Below are 13,807 nucleotides of genomic sequence, written 5' to 3'. Positions count from 1 at the left end.
AAAAATCACTCACGTCCGCATTAGAATATATACATTTATAAGGAGATCCGATGAGACCAGTCGATCATAAGTTGACAGAAGCAAGTTTTCGTGACCTACCACAAATCATAAACGTGTCTACCAATGTTTTTTTTTTTTTTTACAATCCTTCCTTGGATTGCAGTTATTCAAGTAAAATTCTTTTATTACTACTCAAATAATTTTCAACAGCAATTGTTGAATAACGTTAATAATTAAATTTGAAAGCGGCAATTCTTTCCATTGCAAGTGTAAAGTTAACTATTTAAACGAAATAAAGAAAATAAATCTCGAATATGCTCGTCATCGTCGCTCGAATCATCCTCACAGAAATGTTGTTATTAATAATTGTAAAAACGACACTCTTAAAAAATATTTCCTTTACAGGTTGAGAACCACTGTTGTGTAATCTATGAATAAAGAAGTCAGAAAGGGATTTGTTTTTTTGATATATTTCTTTAAAAAATTTTCTTATTTTTCCCGTGTACAGGAAGATATTCAAATTATTATTCGTGATATGAATTATACGAATTTCTTAGTTATGTTTTCTTTGTAGATTTTTTTTTTTTTTTTCCTCCTTCAGAACGGTCGGTTTGTCGACCATTACTCGCACGACACTGTAACTTGAACTTACTGTATAAACGAGTTGATTACTTAACCAAAAGTTGTTTATCTGAACCTGTTTAAAAATATACAGTGAAGTTGTATACAGTTTGTTCTCAACTAGTAGAGATTTATTTTAAATGATATTTACGATAATTAAGCTTGTGTAAAAAATTATATTATAATTATATTTAAAAATAATAATAAATAAAAAAATAAAATAAAAATTATATTATAATTATAATTATATTATAATTATATATAATTGTATTTATATGCGTAATTACATATCTTCTTCTTCTTTTATCCTACTCTTGCTCTTTTTAAAAAATTAAAAAAATTAAATTTTTACAATTTTGGCGGATAAATTATAAATTATTAAATTTTATTTAAAAAACATATATGCAATCTCAAATTTTATTCAATTCATTGTTAATTAACTCGAATAAAAATAATTGTTATTGAATGATTATTCAAACAATTTATCTCTATAACGTTCAATCTTGATCCTCTATTCGATGCATGCAATGTGTATATAATTTAAAAACTGGACACCAGATTTCACAAAGATTACGATCATATTTACGACTCGATTGCAAATCCCCCCACCCCTCGAGATGCAACTCGAAAATTTGTTGACGTGTTCTTCGAAAATTGCGCGCCATTTACCAGACATCGAGGACATCCTTGCTCTTGTTATTTCCCTGTCTTTTCCTTTGATATATTATATTACGAGCAAAAGTTCAAATTCACGATCGTTTGTCATTAATTCGTTATTATAATTTAATTTTTTGTCGTGCGTTTTTCTCGTTACGATTATGGTATTACAAGTACAAGATATAACAATCGTCTCGAGAGAAAAACGAATGGATAATATAATAATTATAACGATTGAAAAATTCTGATAAACAAATTAGACGAGACTCTGTTAATTGTCGTTTGACGAAACAGAGTTGTTTTGATCTTAATTATCGCCATTGTTCCACGAATCTTTCTTTCTTATTTAATAATTGTTTGTTATTTTCTGCGAACAATTTTTTTTTTTATATAAATTACGTAAATAATCGATCGATAATATTTTATCTTGGTTGCCCGTTTATGAAAGATTCCATCACAATGAGTAAACGATACTAGTAAACTTTCAATCGATCGTGGCAGCAAGTAAATAATCCTTTGTTTTGTAATTTTCAATTCAATATAAGCGAGGAAAGATGTTTGAACGGTCGAATGAAACGAAATGAATTTTTAATTTTAACAATCGAAGAAAGCAGGCACGTGTCTCCTCTTTCACACCGATAATACTTTATCCCATAAATAGTCGTGTCCGTGCACAATGGTTGTGCACAATAAAGATATTTTCTTATTATAGTATTTATAATTTTTATAGTCCTATATGAAATAACTAACGTAACGATGAAAAATTTTTATGTACTTTGTATTATTGATTAATTGATTAATTAGTATGTTGCACAACGTATTCATATGTTAATATTAATTATACTAATTAATCATGCGTGTATTCGTTTATTTATTATATAATGTAATAATATATTTACATATTGGTTAAATATATATAACTGTTCGTTGTATATATATATATATATGTATTAAATTATGGAATTTTATTTATAATATTATAATTTTATTATTTTATTATTTTATTATTTTATATTCATAATATTATAATTATAGGAGTTTATCCTGTATTATTTATTGGTTGAATTTCTAATTGTAATTATTTCGATTTTCAATACCTAATTTAGTAGCAACAATAATTTCTTTTGAAATTAATTTATTTTTTATAGTATTTAGATTAATAATATTAATTGAAACATTTTCATTTTATGAATTTTTAAATTATCAAAATAAAATTAAATTTTCAATTTTATTGTATTATATTTATTGATATTTATTGGAATATTAATTGAATTAAATCGAACTCCTTTTGATTTAATTGAAGGTGAATTAGTTTCTAGTTTTAATGTTGAATATCAATATATGTTCAATATCACATATATATATATAATATAACATTTGCCAGTATATTACAATACATTTTATTACGTAATACGATATCATGTTATTACAATTAACAGAGCTAAATTTTACATTCTATTATAGTGTACAATATTGTAAAATAAATGTTGTGCAAGATTGTTATATTTATTACATTACAAATATTATATCACTTAATATGCATTGTACGATCAATAGAATAATATAGTTTTTGCATATATATGTATACTTTTAGAATCGAAACTGAAAAGTCTCTAAAAAATTTCGGTCACGACTTAAAGTCTCATAAATTTTACAATCCGGTGACTTTCTGACATTTTAGTTACACATCGTGAATATCTTTTGTGAGATTGCAGTTAGATTTTCACATTTCACAAAATATGCAATTTATTTGTTTGTTTTAATTTATATAATTTATATATTTTTATTCATTTGTTGAATTGTTCAGTTTCGGCAACTTTAATTAAATCGGTTCTTTTTCTTTTTTTTTTAAATTCCGCTTTTTAAAATTTTCATTAAAAGTATTCGATCATTGTGGTGAATACAAGAATTTTATTTTTAGATTTGCTGATTTTAGGTATGTTATATTACGAAACGATGACTTTACAATCGACTTTATAATCGATTGGAGATACTAAATTATCATTTTTATTATATGACCGCCCATATATAATTTCTGTGTGCAAAGATCAATCTTTTGATTTGAATATTAATTTTCTTTTTATAAATTCTTTAAAAATTTATATTCAATTATATAAAAATTTAGGCTGCTAAAATTAAATATATAATAATTTATTGAAATAACTTAAACTAATAGATTTTTATTTTCTGGATTTGTATCAATATGATTCTCAGCCCTTCAAATATATTATAAAAGAAAAAAAGAAAGTTATCGTTTTATTTATCTATATTAATATCATCAGTAATTCGATAATTCTTAATCCTTCAAATATATTATTAAAAAGAAATAATAAAAAAGAAAAAAAAAAGAATGAAAAAAGATAGATTGGACATTTTGGGATTGCTTCTTCTGGAACATTTTATATTAATATTCTATATAATTAATCACATATTAATAACATATTGATAATTCTCAGTCCTTTAAATGAATCGTGAAAGGGAAAAAATGATAGCGAAACAAAGTTTTGTTATCATTTTTTCTAAAATACCCTGTAATAATATTTCATATTATGAATTACGCGTATACGTCAATAACGCGTTACACAAATCCGTTTTAAGATCGCTTTTTCTACGATATTCTATATTAATCCATTATTTGTGATATCAATAACTTGAGAAATAATTCTACAATTGAAGAAAAACAAACTAAGTAACATAAGTAAATGATACGAATTGCGTATTTTTGCGACATTCTCCACGCGATTACTAATATTAATTGGATTCACCGCAGAAGCGCGAGCATCGTATTTACAGTAGCTGTGGTCATTGATTGCAAAATCGAAGGGAGAGTCGCAAAGCAGCTACAAAACTCTTACTAAATACACTCGCAGCCCCCTCTACACAATCTATTCGCGATCTCCCTAACGAACTCAATGAAAACGCGACGACATATAATTGCAACATCCTTAGTTAGCGAATTGCACGCGTGACCGTTTGGCCCCGTGATCCTTTTCGAAAAGATCCTCTTAGTTAATCTAGACATGGTACATGCATTGAGATTTATGCTAAATGTTTACCCAGCCAACGATGTATAAGTGTCCTTATTATGCAATATTACTTTAAAAGGAAACCTAACCTGAAAATTGAATGAAAGCTTGTGTATATGTGCGATTTGATCAAGCGATATGGAAGTAGGATTGTTTTATTGATGGAAAATCTCTTCGAGGAAGTGAAATTAATACTTAAAGTATATTTTATTTAAGAATGTTTTTACATTAGAAGATTAGAAAATAAATTTTTAATTAGATTTAAATTTAATAAAAGTTACATGAAATTAAGAATGATGATAATGAAAATTGAATAAGACATTTTAATTTATGATTTTTGATATCCAATATTAAGTCTTAATAATCATTTATCTGTAGAATAGTTTTTCATAGATTTTATAAAAGGATTTAAAATTTTCTGTCATTGTTTATCTTCATCATTTGTTTAAAAATTTTTTATTATTTTAATAGAAGCATAATTTGTACAAATTATGCTTCTATTATTATGCACAGTAAGTAGATAAGCTTTTCGTGACACAATTATTATGCTTCAAAAGTATGATTTTTGATTTTTTTTTAAGTATAACTTTAATTGAAACGTAAATTTCTTATTTTTATTGTTATTTGAGATTTTTTTTAAATTAATTTTATTTAAAAATTCTATTAAAAGAAATATTAAATTATACTTCGAATACAGTTCATTTATATCTTTGTTTTGTATTGTGTAATTTATCGTGGATGATTTTATATTAAATATGCATTTTACCATCATTTAACGTCACAAAAAATGTTACAAGTGTTTATGTTCTTGAAAAATTTGTACATTAAAAAAATTAAAGTTTCGCATTTTCGCATAAAATATCTTTGTAATATATACACATAATGAGAAAAGTAGGCAATTACGAAATAGATTGTGATAACAATCAAGAGAACAAGAGCGTATCTATGATGACAGGTATATAATTTATGTCACGGTCACAGCTTTTATTCTTCAAAGATTGAAATACTTATCCTTTAATTCGAAGATTACGCAATCTTTACGCAAAAATGGACCTTAATGCTGCTTGTTTATATTATACGATTTTTAATTCTTCTTGATTCTTGAAAGTTTTCATTTTTACAGGATGTAAATATATATATATGTATATATATTCATGGAACACTTAAGGAAATACAATTCTTTCAGCTAAAAGAAACGCAAAAATATCAATTGAGATTTATTTATTGAGTTATATCCAATTGAAATTTACGAATTATTATTGAAATTATTGAAATTAAACGAATAGCTCTGTCTCTGTCACATCACTATCTTATTATCTCTATTTCGCTTTATTTAACGCAAATTTTAATCGCTTATAATTTAACTTGTAAATAAGCTTCAATCATTATTTTTGCACATCAACATTTATATTTATTTTGTTCTTTAGAATCAACTCTCTAAAAGTGATTAAATGAATATTAAGAAATTTTAGAAATGGGATATAAGCAAAATTGTTGTTAACAGAAATGTAATAAATAATTTTTGTTTTATAAATATGAAATCTTTTCATTAAATAATTAAGATATGGTAAGAAAAAGTTAATTATGTTTCCATTCAATGACTTGTAATAATTATATTCATCTTTATTGTTTTGTGGTAAGTAAATACTGTATAATAGTTGAACTTATGATGCACAATATCTATCTTAACAAAGAAAGATACAACCATTTAATTCGACTCACAGTTTCATGTTTCTGAATAATAAATACAATATTACATATTCAGATTAACTTTTTTAAAATAGAAAAAATAAAATTACCAATTGTATTATTGTCACTTTATAGTTGTTTATAGTTTTTATTTTATTGTAATGAAATTTGCTTGATAATGAAATTTATTAATCTGAGAAGTACTTCAAGATGTTCTAATTTTAAAATGTCAAATCTTATAAATAAAATAAAATTGTATAAAAATGTATAAATATGTATAAACATCTTAAATGATGACAAGAAAACTACAAAAAAACATAATTAAAATTTAGTTAGAATTTTAAATAAAAATATTAAAAGTTATTAAATTTACTGAATAATAATAATTCACTTTGTTACAATACATTCTTTCAAAACATCAAATTCAAACGAAATTACATTATTTTCCATTCGATTACCACTGGAAATTGTCGCAAATTAGCTTCAGCTAAATCAACGTCAATCGTCTTCCCTTTTTGCGAAACTAACTTGTCGATCATCATTGCATTACACTAGTGTTTTTTAAATTTTTTGAGACATGACTTCCTTTTGTCTAATAACCTACGACCTTTTCTTCTCATAATTACAGTAGTGACGCAAAGTGACGAAGCAAAATCAATTATTCAAAGAAAATGTCTCAAAAACTGTAATTCTTAGAAATTGGTGAATATAATTATAATTAAATAAACAAAACGTTGCAATGTTAGAAAATTATATTAAAAATTGTACAATTAATTGCAAGCAAAAATATTTCTTTACTTTTATAACAGTTTGTTCAATGTAATATAAAATAATTTTAACAACCTTTGAGAAACTTTTATAATTCTCTTTGTATAATGTAAAATAAATTCATTGCATTGTAAATTATAAAATTATTTAAATAAGAATACTGTAGGGAAACAGTATTCTTATCAAATAAAAAAATATCATATACCCTGGGCAGCCATTTTGCAAATCTCTTTTCAGAGTCATACATTATCTTTATGTAATATCAGCAGCATTAAATTATAAATTATATAAAAAAAATTATATCCAAAAAAAGATAACTTTCACCAAAATTAAGTTTTACATTTAAATTGAAATAGACCCCACTTCTTACAGCTTTCTTCCTACTCCCATGTAGATAGAAAGTATGTAGTGTGGTGTGATCGAATCGGCCCTCTCAGTCCATTAAGAACGTCGGATCGCGTGTGGTCGAGAATCGTGCTTCCTGCTTTTCAACCGATCCGATTTTTTTATCTTAATTTCGAAATCGCGGTGAAAAATTCGTTCATCGTTTTTCAAAGTTTAGTATCGCATAATAGTATCCTAAAAAAGAAAGACAAATTACCGATATTTTTCATTAATTGATTTGTAAATAAATGTAAATACGATTGATTATGGTGTTGTATGTATGAATCGTCGATATTATTTTCTGTGAGTTCAATTCATTTTTGGTAAGAAAAATTGAAAATACTTTTTTTTCTTTTTGTGAAATGTATTTTTGGAGGATTAGATTAATGATTTTTTTTTTTTTTTTTTAGAAATTATGAAACGATTATGATTGTAAGAAATGCTGGTTGAGAATCACTGGTTTAGATCTTGAAGTATTCTATGAATTTTATGAATTTAAAAAAATATGAATTTTTATTTCTTCTTTTTGGTAATTTTAGAATAAATTTTTTACTCGTATTATTCATTTTATTTTATATTATTTATTTTATTTTATTTTATTCATCTATATGGTAATAAGTATGCAAATGCTTTGAAATTGAGATAATAACATATGGATACTTTCTCAGTGATCAATTTCTCTATAAGAAGGTTTATTATCTAATTTAATTTAAAAAGAGAAAGGAAAAAGGAAAGTTATACATTCGATTAAAAAAAAAGGGTTCTATATTTACATATTACATATAAAACCTACAAAAGAAAATTGATAAATAATATTTTTTATTTTTTATAATAGACATAATCTATAATTAAAATAGTTGTAATTTGAATTTTGTAAATCAAGTTTTACCTTTTTCAAATATTAATTAATTAATTAGAATATCAATGTTAATTAGATGACAAGGAAAAATAATAAAAATAAGTTTATCAATTTTTTTATCTGTAATTATCTATATTCATATATTCAAAGGAAAACAGTTATATTATATAATCGAAGGATCAAGTCAATAAATATAATTCATATTCCTTGAAAATGATTTTCATAATTTAAGAATCTCTTTATTGAACTATGAATGAATTACTTGAAAAGACTTTTTGAACTTTTGAGCCATGTTCAAAGAATATATACAGATGGATTTCAGAGCTCTCTAATGTATCATAAGAGTTCAGAAGAAAAAAAAACATATACATTACCAACATTATATTTCTAAGACGGAAATAACCTTGAAAGATTCTCCGATTCTACATTTGCTTGTCACTGTAATTCTCAACCGGCTTTTCTTCCTATCACGATTCCAACTTGACACAATTACCTGCAATCTTGCCGACATACGTTTCATTGCTCCTTAGTACCTATAATTTCTTGGATATTATATTAGCTGTTTATATTACATATGGCAAGTTGTATTGCCAGTGAGAATTTTATAATGAAGCAATAGTATTATTTATCGTTGTCTCGTGCTACTTATCTTAAAATATTAAAATTTTACTATATTCGTTTATAAAATATTTTGACATCTTTTTCATTCATTATTTCGGATCAGTGTTTCTCAACCTTTTTATCATACATTTTACAAAAATAGTTAGATTTTTGCCACACAATAATTTTTTAATGAAAATATTTATTTGCTTCATTATAATTTATTGTTTCTTTAAAAGATAATATTATAATTAATAATATATATAAATAATAATATATATATATATTAACGTTATATATATATTCCAGTAATTATTTTTCATTGATTAACTTAGGATTATTTATAAATAGTATATAAAAAAATATTAAATATATTAAATATATTATACATTTTGTCGAATTTTAGTAAAATTTTTGTAATGGGTTACAATACAATATTGATTGGAAAATATTGTTTTAAAGACATCTTTGAACTTTGAATTTCAATTTGATTAATGACCTCATAATCAAAAAAAAAAAAAAAAATCTATTTCTCATATATTCTTATTTTCAAAAATTAATCCAAATTTATCATTTCTTATTTACAAATATACAGGGATATTAATACATCTTCCTAATATATCCTAATACATCTTTTTCCAAATTTCAATTGCTTATAATTTAATAAGTAAGCTTCGATCGATATTTTTCTATACTTTTGTGTTCGTTTTCGCTTCTGGAATCGATCCCCCTCGAATATATCAACATTCTACGCACTTTTTCTAAATTCCTAATCTAACCTAACCTAACCTAACAAAGTAAGATCGTATCACGTTTCCTGGAATATTCGTGCAATGTTGTAAATAAATTTCTTTCAGGAATTATAATCCAGTTACGCGTCACACGTTGCAATTTCACTCCAACTTTTACGCACTACATAACCAGAGACATATTTACCAACCAGTTCCGGGGCTGTTTCTCGATGTTGCGTTTTTGTATTAACACGAATTCAATGAAAAATTTCCGCGTCTCGAATCGGAAAGACGCAATTGTCTTCTCTCATCAGGCTCGGATCTGAAACGATTTAAACGATCACAATTTTATTATAAGAAATTAAATATAATAGAGAGATTATTTGAAATGATTAATATCGAAAAATCGTTATTTTTAATTCAACCAACTAATTAATTAATTTTAAACAACCAATGAATTATTAAATAAGTTCTTTCCGTTTCAAGTTTGAAAAAATAATATTGATACGACAAGGAAGAGTTTTATTTAAGAAATTAATTAAATTCAATTCAAATATTGTGAAAAATAATGTAAATTATATCTTCCAAGAGTGAAACAGAGAAATAATTTAAAATATAAAATAATTCATCGATAAATTAGTACGATATAATCAAATTAAGTAATATAAATTTAAAAAAAATTTAAAATACAAATTATTTTAATTATTTTAACAAAATCTGTCCACTGTCAGATTCATTTTTAATAACAACGAGTGAACTGGACTAATATAGTCTGAAGTTAATTTCTATTTCGTTCGAATGAATAAAATGGATGAAAAGTTTTTCAAAGATTTGTATTGTGAGAAAAAAGGATTCGTTGGTAATAAATTCATCAAGGTCGAGCAAATCGTGTAGACGCTATAGAAATTACATAATTGCGAAAGTGCAAGAGCATGTTGGAAAGAGGTCAATGCTCTCTTGTTGGTCTCTTGACTCGTTTAATTTTTGTTTATTTTATTCTTGACTTTCATTTTTCTTTTTCATTAGAAGGTAATTGTCAAGTTTTTTTATTCAAATTTTTTGTTGAAATGAAGTGAAGATATTTTTTTTTTTTTTTTAATAACATCTATGTAATAAATATAATAATACCTATAATTTATATTATTTTTAAATAACACCTATGTATAAATATTAATAATAATTTAATATAGCATTATTACAATATAATAAATTAATATAGAAAGTATATAGTTTCGAAATATTTAAAAATTATTAAAAATTGCAAAAATAGCAAAAATATTATTTAAAAATGAAATTTATGTTAAAAAAAATATATATATATATACGTAATTCAAATATTTACATATTATTCGTGCAAATATTTACATATTATGATCAAGAGTCTAGATGCACTCATACCAAATTGAAACTTTCCCTTCCAAGTTTTACACTTGTAATCACAATTTCAACTTCGATGTTGAACCGCGTGCAACTTTCAAATATATGACAGTTACAAAGTTCATTTACTTTTATTTGAACCAGAGTTTAGAAAGTGCTAGTTCAGATCTTGACCTTTTCGACATGGAATCATTGGTAATGATATTTAAGTATCTCGTTTTATTCCTTTTCAATATCATTTTTCTCATGATTCTAAAATTTTCAAGAATATGAATATATATATATATACGAACGATCTGAATTATCCGAAAGAGGAAGCCATTTTTTTTTTTTTTTTTTAATTCTTTCGATCCTCTTTTAAGCAATTATTTATTATGGATTTTTTCTCTTATTTTAATTTCAATGAATTTTTTTTTAATCGTACAAGAGGAAAGTGTGGACAGATAATTTTTGCAATTTTGAAAAATAAATAAATCGAAGCTTGTAAATCGCGAATTTTTTTTTTGTAAAACATCCATGAAATTTGTTTGAATAATTAATTAAACGAGTTTTTTCAGAAAGACAATACCTGTTTTCGAAAAATATATTGTCTCTTTAATTATTATTGAAAGGAAATACAATTCGAATTCGATCGATATTTATAACAAATAAATATTATTAATAATGCAATTTATTATTGATGAATTTATTAAGCGCTATCGCAAGAAAAGAGAAAATTTTTTTTTTTAGCTTATATAAGAGTCAATCTTCTATTTAGCAGTCTCCTTCCTTAATTATATTGGTTAAATTATTCTGTTTTTTCTTCAATTATTTTTTTACGACTGGAAGAAAACCAATTGTTATGTTAAAAAAAAATGTTACATTGAATTGTCACACTGTGTTAATTCGTGGAAATATATAGAACTAAAAAAAAAAAAATTACAATTTTGTTGTATCGTTATTGTATCAGAATGATAATATGCAAATATAAATACATATATATATACATATAGAATATTGAAACAACATATTGGACATGTAAAGGACCAATTCTAGAAATGAAAACAAATATAAAGAATTTGATATGCAAAAATGTCAATTGGAGCTTATTTTTTCGTATCATAACCAATTCAATTTATGCATTATATTATATATATTGCGATATAATATATATATATATATTTCACATATATGTAACTATGTGTTATTTCTTTCTTCGATATTATTCGAGAAAAAGACGAGAAGAATATTGCAAAAAATTTATAAATCGATCGATTTATGTATAAATTATTAATTGTAATGTATACTGTAATCAGAGTTTGGATATTAGCTCATTGAAAAAGTAACTAGTTAAAAATTTCGAATAAAATTTGGCATTATCGAAATAAATTGTCAAGATAACTTATCGAAGTAACTTTGTTCGTAACTTCAATTATTAAATTTTGCACATCATTGAGTTTATAACCTTTGAAAAGCATCGTGTCTCTCTTGAAATGGAAATATGAGCAAGATGAAAAATATTTAACAGCTTTGCGTTATGGTTTCACATTTCACACTTCACACTTTCCAATGTATGCAAACTATTACATAGGTGATAATGTGATTACGTTTGGAAATTATGCGAATTGTTGGCATAAGCATTCCTTTTTATACGTTTTACAAGGTGGAATATATAAAATGAAATGAAATTATTCGAATATTTTTATTGATTTCTTTAATAAAACGTTTAATTTTTTTATTTTTAATAAAATTCAATACTCAAAATTTCAGTGCAATTTAAATATAACTTGAATGGTACGAGATAGAGTAAAATTTTAAATTGCAAAATATTTAAAATTGTTCCATTCTGTTGTTTGAAAAAAATTTTCAAAATTAGATTTTCAAGATAAAATTATATTCAAAAAATAAGAAAAGATAATAAATATTAGTAATAATAATCTATTATGCTTTAAATATATATAAATTTTTATTAAAATCAGAATTTTTTAATTATTTTATAAGAAATTTTCTTCCGTTCTTTTTCAAATTTTATCATGTGAAATTTTCATTCTGAAATTGTTTTCATTTCTTTTTTATTTTAGATTAGAAATCTTATATAGATTCCATCGTTTTCACATTGATTAAGTCAATTTTTCATTAATTGATCGAAAAACATAAATTGAACAAGACATTTTACTTTTGTATTATTTAATGATCAGTTTCAGAGAAAAACAAGCAAAAGCAGGAACAGAGGCAATGACTGGCCTTTGAGACCTTGTTTAATGTAATTTATTCATGAAATTTTTATGTTATCTAATATATATTTTCCTAAATATTTCATTTATTTCAAGTATTTTAATTCTTAATTTTTAACTCTTAGACAGTTAATTGATTGATATTCAATGATAACGATCATTGAATAATTTATTATCTATTTTATCTATCTATATATTTCAGAAATAATTTATCAAAAATTTATATTGACAAAATAAATCTGAAAAATAAAAAATAAATTGTAGAAAAGAGTGAATTATTCTCAATAAGACCAAAAATTAATCACTAAAAAAAAAAAAAAAACAAGTTGTAGACAAATACTCAAAATATAAAATTGTAATTGCAATATTAAAAAAAAAAAAATTTTAATGATCAATATTAATAAATCTATGTTTAAAATTTAGCAAGTTTTAAAGAAGAATATTTTGAAGAAAAGATTGTTATTTCTAATTCCGAAATACGTACGTACAATTATTTCCTCCTTACATAATCAATTCGTACTTCCTTCGCCAGATTCAACTTCGATGTAAAAGTTACGTAAAACGGAATTCTTCATGATAAATTAATCATTCCGGATACTGAGTTTCAAATCAATATACTCTATTTACTTCCTACTTTCTCTGTATCGGATATTTCCACGTATTAAACGTGATTACGCTTGCGTAAGAATCAAAATTCGCGCGCAAAACAGCCGCCATGTTGCCTTGTCCTTACCTCATTGCCAATGGCATAGAATGTTCGCGTGCCCTCGCGTGATCATCTTTTCCTCGTATATACTTATTCGTGGATAGAAAAAAAAAAAAAAAAAAAAAAAAAAAAAAATAACTGACGTGAAGAAAGCGTAGCGGATGTATCATTTGAGG

The 13,807-nt window shown here is 24.2% G+C and overlaps 1 protein-coding gene across 6 annotated transcripts in view; it reads left to right on the top strand.

Moving 5' to 3' along the window:
- Window positions 1-13,807, top strand: part of LOC122711741 (elongation of very long chain fatty acids protein AAEL008004) — a 54,994-nt gene that overhangs the window by 31,908 nt on the left and 9,279 nt on the right. Inside the window, exon 1 of one of the 6 annotated variants that reach the window (XM_043930754.1) lies at window positions 7,312-7,448. The exons of 4 other annotated variants lie outside the window; for them this stretch is intronic. The gene's annotated coding sequence lies outside the window, so the exon portion shown is untranslated. Of the gene's footprint in view, window positions 1-7,311; window positions 7,469-13,807 lie in introns of those variants that run through there. One more of the 6 variants, XM_043930752.1, reaches the window with a different exon arrangement.

Source organism: Apis laboriosa, unplaced genomic scaffold (assembly GCF_014066325.1).
Source record: "Apis laboriosa isolate Shangri-la unplaced genomic scaffold, ASM1406632v1 scaffold17_cov146, whole genome shotgun sequence".
Classification (NCBI taxonomy): domain Eukaryota; kingdom Metazoa; phylum Arthropoda; class Insecta; order Hymenoptera; family Apidae; genus Apis; species Apis laboriosa.
This window is presented reverse-complemented; position numbering and strand designations above follow the sequence as displayed.